This window comes from Trifolium pratense, linkage group LG2, assembly GCF_020283565.1.
Source record: "Trifolium pratense cultivar HEN17-A07 linkage group LG2, ARS_RC_1.1, whole genome shotgun sequence".
In the NCBI taxonomy this organism is placed as follows: domain Eukaryota; kingdom Viridiplantae; phylum Streptophyta; class Magnoliopsida; order Fabales; family Fabaceae; genus Trifolium; species Trifolium pratense.
Genome location: NC_060060.1, coordinates 47,900,774 through 47,913,627, shown reverse-complemented (window position 1 = coordinate 47,913,627; position 12,854 = coordinate 47,900,774). Strand labels below are relative to the sequence as shown.

Genomic DNA, 12,854 nt, shown 5'->3' with positions numbered 1-12,854 from the left:
ACATTTTTTAATACATTATTTTTTAATTGGGTCATATATATCTAAATTTATGTGAGACCGATACAATTGTGTAGGACTCATTTTCAAAATTTAATGACCTATTTGATGACCGATATTTTCTTTAATACCACGTCTGTTGCATCCGCGTTTGAAAGCCGTGTAATAGGATGGAGTTCACATGTTCATAACCTTGCCAGTACAACCATTATTCATGTATTTCACACTATTTGGATGGATGGCAAGGAATGGCATTTGGTTTAATAATGCTATTGTTTCGACTCGTGCCGCAAAAAATGAAGGTACAAACAGCCCTTGTAACTGGTGATTGTGACGGTGGATCTGATGAGTGTAGTGGTGCTGTTCTTAAAAATTATTATTTAAAATGATTAATCCACTTGTTCTTGTCACGTCATGTAACTGGTCCAGTGATATGCCATGCTGTCAAATGAGGGTTTAAAATGAGCGAATCTATACATTACAAGGGAATTTATTTTTTTAAGGGTGTAAAACAAAAGTCGCTAACATTACAAAGGTAAAAATCGATTAACCATGTAAAAAAAAAAAGAAGTAAGGAAACAAATTCCACCAGAGTTTTTGCAACCCTAACTATGATGGCACCACGAATTTCAACTACGGCAATAGGTTGAATATTCCCCCCCAATTATTCTTCAACATGAGTGTTGTCGTGTCCTTGTGCCTTATCAAAGCACATCCCAAAATTCTCTTAACAGAATTGACAGTGTTTATTCATCATAAAGTGATCCTCCAAAGTGATTGCAACTATCTTAATCATGCTATATATTTTTCTGTTAAAAAAAACCATGTTATATATTTGAGCGAGAACAATATCTGGCTTCATATGTGTATATTATGAACATGGCCACCAAATTCCATAGTTTGAAGGTAAGGATGATTGAGCTGCGAAAAGATATCCATTCTTTTACAGTAAGCTTAGTGAAAATTACGTTAACAAGAATCCTTTACTTCACCAAGAAGAACACACAGACAATGGGTCTCAATATCATGTTTATGGCCATGATTAGTGTAAGAAATAAAGTTGAGAGGAGTACTACTACTGGAAACACTACAAACATAGAACATATATTTAAGGTTGTGTATGAAATAGGTCAAATTTCGTTTTCAGTTCCTACAAAAAACGGTAAAGTATTTCGTTTCCATAAAAAATATTTACTGGTTTGTGAAAAAAATAATATTTAAATACTACTCCATGAAAAAAAGAAAGTGTCACATAATCTACCGCATTGTGAAAGTGTTAAAGAAAAAATGAAGCAGAGAAATTAAAACGGAAGAGAAGAAATGGAAAACTGAATAAAAATGAAAAATAATGCACCAGCCGGGAATCGAACCCGGGTCTGTACCGTGGCAGGGTACTATTCTACCACTAGACCACTGGTGCTCTTATGTTCTGTAAAATGCCTAATAAAAAGTATATCTGTTTCTACCATATCAAACTAGTACAACCCAATTTTAAAATTTGGTTAAAAAATAACTGATTCTTACCAAATTTGAGGTATATTTCATATGAAATTCTGTTCGTTGAAAGATTAAGTGATTCTAACAATTTCATTTTTCCCATGACATTTGGTATCTCTCCATAAAGATTATTTTAAGACAAGTTCAAAAACCGAAGCGCGGATGTCTTCGAAATTTATGAAGGAATTGATCCAGAAAGATTATTTATTACTTGAAAGATCAATGGTTCTTACCAATATCAAGTTATCTCTATGTTGGGAATAATGCCTAAATATCTTTTTTGGAAGATTTTATATTTAAATATAGTTTAGATTTATATTTGAAATAAAATAATATTAGGGTTTATGATTTATATTTCTGTTAGAATATCTAAGATTTGTTTAGAATTTATTATAGGATTAGTTTCTTTTTTTTTAAAATATATGATTTGTTTTTATGTAGCTCTATATATAGAGCCATAAGCATGATGAATAAAATAAGAACTTTAGTTTTCTTCATATAACCCTATACTTGGGAAGAGTTTTATCTCTAAAATCATATCCCACCAAATTCCGCAATACCAAAAACACAAAAAACCATATCAGTGGTATCAGAGCGCCGTCGTTCACAAGGACCCGTAAATATGGAAGAAGGAGAAGATGAAGTTGATGAAGAAGACGAAGAAAAAGAAGAAACCATGAAATCAACAACCCATAACCTTGACTGCATCTTTATTATGAAGATGTGAAAAAGAAGAGAAAAACAATCCATAGCCAAAAACCATAACCATAACCTACACCTTTCATACGTTATATGTGAGATGGTTTCATGTATTATATAACCCATAACCATAACAAATACATGAAAAAAGCTCAAGTCTCATATGAAGTTGTAGAAAAACCATAACCATAACCTGCATCTTTCATATGTTATATGCGAGATAGTTTCATGTATTATATAACCCATAACCATAACAAATACATTGAAAAAAGCTCAAGTCTCATATGAAGATGTAGACAACAAAAACAAAGATCAACATGAATCTCGGACTGGATACAACACAAAGATATTCAGTCAGGGAGGAGTGTTAAACAAAAACAGCAACAAAGAATGTAGATGAACAACAACAACAACAACAAAAATCAACATGAATCTCATGCTGGATACAACACAAAGATATTCAGTCGAGGAGGAGTGTTCAAAAAAAAAGTTTTTTCAACTCAAATCTCATGTCGGATACAACACAAAGATATTCGGTCAAAGAGGAGAGGCTTGAGAAACAAAAAAATACAATAAAATTTCAGCGCAAATCTCAGATTGGATACAACAAAAAGATATTCAGTCAAGGAGGAGTGTTGGGAATAATGCCTAAATATCTTTTTTGGAAGATTTTATATTTAAATATAGTTTAGATTTATATTTAAAATAAAATAATATTAGGGTTTATGATTTATATTTCTCTTAGAATATCTAAGATTTGTTTAGAATTTATTATAGGATTAGTTTCTTTTTTTTTAAAATATATGATTTGTTTTTATGTACCTCTATATATAGAGCCATAATCATGATGAATAAAATAAGAACTTTAGTTTTCTTCATATAACCCTATACTTGGGAAGAGTTTTATCTCTAAAATCATATCCCACCAAATTTCGCAATACCAAAAACACAAAAAACCATATCACTCTATACTCCAACTCGTCGCCTTTAGGAACTAAAACAAGACTTTCTTTGAAGTTGTTGTAGTTGAAACTGAAACCATATGAAGGGTTGGCGACGAAATCATCTTTGCCGGACATTGCTTGCATTTCATCTAAAGAATTTGGAATTGTTCCTAAGAGTGTGTTTGGATGGGGGAATTTTTTGAGGTAAAATAATGTTTTGAGGGAATTCAAATGATTTGAGGTGAATTTCATTGTTTGGATGAAAATTTGAAGAATTTTCAAAATGATGGAAATTTATGAAGTATTTTGTTCAAGTTAAATTTAGAGAATTTCAAAATGACACCTAAAATCAAAGAATTTGAAATTTCTTCTTCTCTGTAAACTTTTAAAAATTACTAATTGATGTAAAACCTAAAATTAGCCGAAAAACCTAAAATTGACGATAAACACTAAATCGGCCGAAAATCCAAAAAATCGACAGAAAAAACCTAAAATCGGCCAAAAGCCCAAAAATCGACTATAAACTCTAAAATCGGCCGAAAACCCAAAAAATCGGCAGAAAAACCTAAAATTGGCAAAAATTCCAAAAATCGACTAGAAACCCTAAAGTCAGCTGAAAACCCAAAAAAATCGGCCGAAAAACCAAAAATCGGCCGAAAACCCAAAAAATCGGCCGAAAACCTTAAAACTGCCAAAATCCAAAACATCGACTATAAACCCTAAAATCGACCGGCAACCCGAAAAATCGGCAGAAAAACCTAAAATCGGCCAAAATTCCAAAAATCGACTATAAACCCTAAAATCGGCTGAAAACCCAAAAAATCGGCCGAAAAACCAAAAACCCAAAAAATCGGCCAAAATCCAAAAAATCGACTATAAACCCTAAAATCGGCCGGCAACCCGAACAATCGGCAGAAAAACGAAAAATCGGTTAAAATTTCAAAAATCGATTGTAAACCCTAAAATCGGCCGAAAACCCTAAAAATCGGCCGAAAAACCAAAAATCGACCGAAAACCCAAAATCGGCCAACATCCAAAAAATCGGCCGAAGAATCTAAAATCGTCCCTAAACCCAAAAAACTCGCCCGAAACCCTAAAATCGACCCAAAATCCTGAAATCGGCTATAAACCCGAAAATCGGCCGAAAAACCTAAAATCGACTATAAACCCTAATATCGGCCGAAAAATGGATTTATAGTCGATTTTTAGGTTTTTCGGTCGATTTTTTGTTTTTCGGTCGATTTTAGGGTTTATAGTCGATTTTTGGGTTTTTCGCCGATTTTAGTTTTTTCGGCCGATTTTTTGGGTTTAGGGTCGATTTTTGGGTTTTCAATTAATTTTTTGGGTTTTCAGCCGATTTTAGATTTTTTAGTCGATTTTAGGTTTTTCAGGCGATTTTGTGTGTTACTATCGATTTTAGGGTTTTTGGCCGATTTTAGGTTTTTCGGCCAGTTTTATGTTTTTTCTGCCGATTTCATGGTTTTCGGCCGATTTCATGGTTTATAGTCGATTTTAGGTTTTTCAGCTGATTTATGGTTTTTGACCGATTTTAGGTTTTTCCGCCGATTTTTTCGGCCAATTTAATGGTTGATAGTCGATTTTAGGTTTTTTGGCCGATTTTATGGTTTTGGCCGATTTTAGGTTTTTCGGCCGATTTGTTTTGTTTTTCGGCCAATTTTTGGGTTTAGGGTCGATTTTATTAAAATAAATAAAATTAAATGAAGGAAATTCAATTACATTACCCAAACAAAGAATTTTAAAATTGATGGAATTTGATCACTTTATCCAAACAATGGAATTTGAAAATGAAGGGAATTCAATTGAATCAATTGAATTGCCTAGTATTTTAAATCCCTTGAATTTCTAGAATTCCCCATCCAAACACATTCTAAGAGACTATTGTTGGCAATATCTAGCACAATAAGGGAGGAAAGCTGATAAATCTTTTGAGTAATGACGCCTTTGGATTCGTTTGGTCGCAAATGAAGAACCATTAGGTATTGCATTTTCCAAATCCAAGATGGTAATGTGTGAGAAAGTTTGTTGTTTCCAAAGTCAATGAACTTCAACATAGAACAATTTTGTAGACTTAAAGAGATAGATCCAGAAAAATCATTGTCATCTAATAGCAAAGATTCAAGTCCTGAATCTTGACAATTAATCGATCGAGTTTGAAATTTTGCCCGAAAAATTGTTTCTACCCAAGTTCAATATGCATTAAATTTTGCCAATGTATCCAACAATGACCAAGATTACCATATAAAAGATTATTTGAAACATAAGGCACAATTAGCTTATTTTTTTTGAACAAAAGCACAATTAGCTTATTATTATCAGAACTTATTCTTTCACATAGAAAGGTAGAAATTTGAACCGAAATCGAGTTATTGGCAATATTTAATTAATACTTCAACGTTTTCATATACACTTGGTAATCAGAGGACTCCAAGAGTTTCCGGCATAGAACCGGTTAATGAATTAGCTCCAAGGTTTAAAACTTGCAACTTTCTAAGGAACCCTAAACTCTTAGGAATGGTACCATTTATTTGATTGTGGCCAAGATTCATTGTCTTCAATGATGATAAATCTGCAAATGATGATGGAATTGGATGACTAATGGTATTGTTACTAAGATCAAGAAATTCAAGATGCTTAAGATTTTAATTCTAGCAAGGAATTGAAGGACTAATCTCACACACCCAATTACATGTATGGAGAGTCCAGAGGTGTGGTAAAGTTGATTTCCAAGACTAGGCCGATGAGGTTGCCACATTAACTCCCGGCCATCGACGACAATCAACTTGATCAGACCATGATGAGAGCCTTTTTGAAGGGTCTGATAGTCCTTGCTTGAAGATGATGAGTGTGTTAGTTTTTTTATGTTGGCTAAATTTTGCAAAAACAAGTTATAGTCAGATGCTGGACAAGATGCTGTACAACATCGAGTACAACATTATCTGCTCTGTTTTGCGCAGAAATTTTAAAAATATCGCAGGAAGATTTATTTTGTTTTTATGTTCAAGCTTATGAGCCAAGCCAAACCGCGCCTTGTTCTCCAAGTCTTTGAAGATTTTGAAGGCGGTTTATGTGTTATTATTTGAAACAAAAATATAATGTGATATATTTTTGTATTAAATCAAATATTGTTTTAATTTTAAAACAATCTAGGGCTGGCCGAAATTTCTCCATATGTGAGTCTGGAAACCTAGCTTGCGTATCAAGACAAATTCATGTTATAAATACTTGAAGACTCAAACCTATTTTTGCACCGAAGCCATTGTTCATCAAAGATGTAGTCTTTAAAGTTTCGTGTCTTTGAGCCACTCTCTAGGAGAGTTGGTGTAAGTGAACCACTCGGGTTGTGAGATGGTTACTATGTCCTCACTCAGAAACCTGTAGGTAATGAGTTGAGTATTGTACTTGGAGGAAGCTTGTAAGCAACTCCAAATTGTGAACTTAGTCAAGTGTTGGCTAGATATTGGTTTCTTAGGAGGGTGTCTCCGTCTTTGATCGTTATTGAACTATTCTACTTGTCACACCCCCCATGATAGTATGCTGAATGTTGGAAGAATTTCCTGGCCCAACTTCACCAACCTCCAGGCTCAACAAGTTTCCATCCAAATCCTTCATACTCTCCACCTAAATAACGACGCCGTTTTGTAAATTTTTAAATTTACTATTAATTGACCAATTTATTTTGTTTCCTCTCTCATTCACACTTTTTATTGTTGCAAACCCTAGCAGTAGAGTGAAACACTCTGCCGCCTCTGTCCACTCACTCCTTCTCCTCCGTTTTCTCAACCCGTTCTCCTCCGTCCTATTCCTCCACCGCCGTCGAACTCAAAGTACCTACCACCCATTTCCTTCATTTTCTTTGTGTTCGATTTCTTTATTGGGTTTGTTTGTTTTAAATTTCACATCTCTTAACATTTTTTTTTCTATCATTGTGAAGTTGAAGGCGTAGACAAAAGTTAGTTTTTATTTGTTTGTTGTGTTTTTTTTAGAGCTGGGTATGCGGGCTAGCCCGCCCCGTTTAACCCGCCCCGTATAAACCCGCATATTAAACGGGGCGAACAAGCCCGTCGGCAAATATAAACGAGTTATAATATTAAGCCCGAGTCCGGTCCGCATAAGCTCGCGGGTTAAACGGATAACCCACGGACTATTACAAAAAAAAAAAATCATTTTTTTCAAAAAATAAACTAAATTAGTAAAATATTGATATAATGAAAGCTTAAAAAAATATATTATTAATAATTTTATGTTATAACATATAAATCATAACTAACAAATAAAAATAAATAAAGTTTGCGATATCATTGAGTTTATCTATCTTATCTTTGTAAGTAATGCAACTAAAATCAAATTCAACTGATTCTTATCGTCATTTTTGTACCGTCCATTTTAGTGAGAAAAACTTTCTACATGTAACCAAAAAAACATAAAAAGATTAACAGATTCAACTTAACTAAATCACATCAAGGTAACCAAATTATTTCAAACATAATAGCGGAAAATACCCCCAAGAAAAATAACTACCCATTTGGACATGTATCTTTTTAAATACTAGCAAATGTATATACAGCTAAGACAAAATAAAAGATAGTGAAAAAGAACAAAAGATTATAAGTAGAAGAACATGTCTGAATCCTGATGTTTTGTGTTGTTGTCTACTTGATTAAAATTGGAGTGTGTTGTTACTTTTTATAATTAGGGTTTAGACTAAGTTTTTTTTTTTTTTGTTAAAAAAGTTGAATTTGGACATGGACAAAGTTATTTATATCTGATAAATTTTGTAATTAATTATATAAAAAAGAAGGCGGGCCACGGGCTAACCCACGAACCCGCGGATTTAACCCGCATAACCCGCGGTTTTAACGGTCCAACCCACACGGGCAAAAATGTAAACGGGTCAAAAAAATTTGGTCTTAAGTCCGTGCGGACTGCGGGTTAAACGAGTCGGCCCGCGGACCTTGGTCCGTATACCCGGCTCTAGTTTTTTTTGTTAAGGTTTACAAGTCTTCTGTGGATTTGGCTAACATTTTGATCGATCGATTTTATTCTTCAGATCTACATGGTAAATAAATAATCTTCAGATCGATTTTATTGGGTTTGTTTGTTTTAAATTTTCACATCTCTTAACAATTTTTTTTCTATCATTGTGAAGTTGAAGGCGTAGACAAAAGTTAGTTTTTATTTGTTTGTTGTGTTTTTTTTGTTAAGGTTTACAAGTCTTCTTTGGATTTGGCTAACATTTTGATCGATCGATTTTATTCTTCAGATCTACATGGTAAATAAATAATCTTCAGATCGATTTTATTGGGTTTGTTTGTTTTAAATTTTCACATCTCTTAACAATTTTTTTTCCTTCTATCATTGTGAAGTTGAAGGCGTTAGTTTTTATTTGTTTGTTGTGTTTTTTTTTGTTAAGGTTTACAAGTCTTCTATGGATTTGGCTAACATTTTGATCGATCGGTTTTATTCTTCAGATCTACATGGTAAATAAATAATATTTAGATCCACATATTTCTCTTCAGATCTACATGATATATCATAATATCTCGATCTTAAAATATGTCCCTCCTATTGATTTTTGGTTTTTGTTATTTATTGATCCAAGTTTATTTTTTGTTAGGTTTGGTGAAAATTATAATTTCTTTTGTGCTTGTGAAGGTATGTTTGGTTCTGTTGTTAGCTAAGAGAATTGATCCACATATTTATCTTCAGATCCAAATGATATATCATAATATCTCGATCTTATAATATGTCCCTCCTATTGATTTTTGGTTTTTGTTATTTATTGATCCAAGTTTCACTTTTGTTAGGTTTGGTGAAAATTATAATTTCTTTTGTGCTTGTGAAGGTATGTTTGGTTCCGTTGTTAGTTAAGAGAACTGGAAAAATAAAGAAAAAGTTGGCAAAAGAGCTAAGAAGTTTTAATTGATAGGTAATATAAAATTTGTTAGTAAAAATGTAATATTTTTAGTGTTGACATAATTTAATTGTAAGTGATCTATTGACTATTGTTGATTGTTGGTTGTTGGGTCCATAATATCTTGTAATTAAGTGGTAATGGTATTCTTTTTGAATTTAATTTATATGCACCGTCGGGATAAAGTTATTTTACACATGCATCTAATAATATACTGACACATCATGTATGATATTTAAAAACACATGATGTTTCACATTCATTAAATAATGTGGCAACGCATCATTGAATGTATGTGTAAAGAATCTTTATACCGACAGTACACAACAATTAAACTCATTTATATATATATATATATATATATATATATATATATATATATATATATATATATTAAATTTAAAATAAACACAGAGTAATAGTACAAACTGGCAATAGGGCGGGGCCAGGTATTGCCCTCCCCAAAACCCAATTCCCAATTTAAAGCGGGGATAAAAATATAGCCCTAAACCCATACCCAATGACGATCGGGTATCCCCGACGGGTTTGGGTATTCCCATTACGTCTCTTTCCACATGAATTTTGATTGTATTTTAGTTTTTTTTATTAAAAAAAAAAGTTGAAAGCCCAAAATTATTTTGTTTCAACGATATTTTTTTAAATAACAAAAAGAAATAGAGAAAACAGTTTATTTATTACTGAAATTAAAAATAAGAAATAAACATATGAATCTAAGTTAAGAGATTGTTTAAGGGTTTCTAATTTAAAAGATGTAAAATATAATTGGGCTACTTGGTAGTGGGAATGAATTGAACACGTATTTGAACCCTAGGGTACGTGGTTCGATTCCCACGGAGGCAAAAACTCCACTAGAGAGGAGGGTGGAGAAGATCGTGAGGTGACAGCCAAGATTACCTACTAAATACGTAGAAAAGAGGCTCGCGCTGTTACAAAAAAAGGCGCCTTTATGAGTTTGAGGGTAATATTTGTCAGATAAAATTGTTCATGCCCCCATAATGGATAGTTTATATAACATGTAGCGATTGGACAAAAACGCTCAAATGTGGTACAATTAGTTCAAATTCTTTCAGAAGTGAATGCTTTAGAATATTCCATTCTAAAATAAATATTTAGAATTTTTTTATGTTTTCACCACCGGTTTAATCTGATTCGGGGGTCAGTTCTGGCATCAAGGGGTTCCAGCCCCCTCCCGATCGCAGTTGCAGGGGATCGAATCGCGGTCCTCCCTACCAAGTTCAGCGCTAATCACCAATGAACCAACTAACGATTGGTAAATATTTAAAATTTTATTCAACAATATATTTAGAGTGTTAATATACTAGGTACTGATACTCAACTAAACTCCAAGTTTATGTACAATAAAGAGTTGAGTTTTAACTACAAAAAAAAAAGATTGAGTTTTCAACAGTAAATGTTAAATATGTCATAATATAAACAAGCTAAGATGCCTCGTGTGATCAGGTTTGTTTTTGTGGGTAACCTGTCCGAAGAGCGTATCAGCTCCTGACTTCCCAGATTTCGGTTACTTTGGATGATGCGGAAATCTCATTTTGGTTTGTTAAAAAAAAATAAACAAGCTAATTTCATTTTATTGTCTCACTGATGGTTCTAGTTTTTCTAGTAGTAAGCTTTAATCAATGATTATTGGCATTTAATTGATAGTATTGTAGGATTGATTGTCATTTAATTGATAGTATTGTAGGATTGCAAAACTTTTGATGAGACATTTATTTCAAAAATACAAAAACATTATGTGAGTTGGGAACTACCGTGATAAGCCTAGAATTGACATTTTTGGTTAATTTGACTTATGAAAAACTTGACCGTCAAACAAAAGGCCAAACATCACAACAAGTTTTTAAAATATTTTCGTATTGATCCATATGAAAATATTTTAAAAACTTGTTCTGATGTTTGACCTTTTGTTTGACGGTCAAGTTCTTCACAAGTCAAATCAACCAAAAGTATCGATTCAAGACTTCTTGCACCAGTTTCAACTGACATAATGTCTTTGTATCTTTTAAAATTAATGTCTCATCAAAAGCGTTTTGCTTTCCTACAATTGTATCAATCAAATGTCAATACCTATCAATCAAATCTTACTACCAGAAAAATCAACAAAAGGTAGACAGACAAGATAACAGGCTGCACCGCTAATCCTTTTTGAATAACAAAACTCAATCTTTGAAAAACTACATTATTAGATCTAGGCGTCACGACGACATGACATTACAATGCTGCAACTTTTAAAAGTTTATTACCCGAAAAAAATTTGGATTAGTTTTTAATTAGTAAAATGGGTTTTTTTAAAAAAAAAAATAAAACTGCAACTTCTGGAATGAGCCGTAGGAGATGGGGAAAAAAATACGAGTTTTAAGAGGTGCAAAAGAAATGATTGAGACTCCAGCCCACAAGAGTCTCATACATTGCAAACACAAACTCTAATCTACTAAAGTCCTTATAAATGTTTTGTAAAAAAAAAAAAGTCTGTGGTTTTGTTTAGTATTACAAGACAAGTAACAGACAAGTAAGATCAGGGACGGATCCAGATATTCATCTAACAGGGGGTCAGAATATTTTTCAAGTAATAAATAGTATATAAAGATAAAAGAACAAATTAAAAATTTGGTCCTACTAATCGTTAATTAGTTCAGTAGTGATTGACGCTAAACTTGGTAGGGAGGACCATGATTTTGAGAGAAATGAAGGGCGTGGTGCAGGCTTAATTACCGATGATTAGATGGGATGTGATTCAGAGACCAAAGAGTATGGGAGGATTAGGAGTTACTGATTTGGTGGTCAAAAATGCATGTCTTTTGTTTAAATGGTGGTGGAGATTCACAAGTTAAATCCTAATATTCCTGTTCATCATAAAAAATTGTGTAGGAATGGAGTATTGTGGTATTCAGTTACAAAAGTAAATAAATGGAAGACGAAACCGGAGAAAATAGTCTATGCCCGTTTTGTAAGAGAGAAGAAGAAACAATTGAACTTGCTTAAATGTAAACACCTTATAAGGATTTCTTTGCTAGGATAAGAAAATAGGTAATGCAGACTTTCTACAGGAGAAAATATGATGCAGGTTGAGCTAATAATGCTTGTATAAGAAAAACATTATAGAAGGGCTTGTTTGGAATTGCTTATTCCAGCTTATCTACTGGCATAAGCACTTGTTAGACTGTTTGGAAGAGCTTTCCTTATAATATTTTCATTCACCTCCGCCAAAACATACAGTATGGAATGGTACATTAAATATAAACGATTACCTCCTCTGGGAAAAAAGATCCTCGAGATTTCTTTATATTCTCAGCCCTGTCCCACAAAAATGCAGTATTCCATCATTAAGACTGGGAGTTTAATTAATTGATTATAATGCTCATAACAACATAGTAGAACATTAAGACTGTGTTTTATGTTCATTGTATAAATGATGTATCTGATTTATAGTAGAACGAGATAGAGTACGATACGTTTTGACGACCACATGATTATATTTTCACCCAAAACACACACAATACCCTGATGTGGGTCGTCTATAGTTAGGACATCCTCCCTAATACACATTAATATAAGCAACACGATCCGCAACTAAGGAAGGATAAATATGTAAACCACATTGAATTGTTCCCTGAACATAGCGTATGATATGTTCAAAGTGTTCATATGCTCATCCCGAAGGTCATTCATATGTAGGAAAATATGTTGAACAACATAAAAGATATTAGTCCGCGTAAATGTGAGATATTGTAGAGCACCTGCAAGAC

The 12,854-nt window shown here is 32.9% G+C and overlaps 1 long non-coding RNA gene and 1 other non-coding gene across 2 annotated transcripts; one reads left to right on the top strand and one right to left on the bottom strand.

Moving 5' to 3' along the window:
* Positions 1-1,346: 1,346 nt before the first annotated feature.
* Positions 1,347-1,417, bottom strand: TRNAG-GCC. The gene has a single exon. It is a non-coding gene; the product is annotated as a tRNA-Gly (tRNA).
* Positions 1,418-6,861: 5,444 nt separating this feature from the next.
* On the top strand, positions 6,862-8,947 carry LOC123910241. Its single transcript, XR_006810171.1, has 5 exons — positions 6,862-6,982; positions 8,148-8,214; positions 8,361-8,427; positions 8,569-8,635; positions 8,773-8,947. It is a non-coding gene; the product is annotated as an uncharacterized LOC123910241 (long non-coding RNA).
* The last annotated feature ends 3,907 nt before the right edge of the window (positions 8,948-12,854 follow it).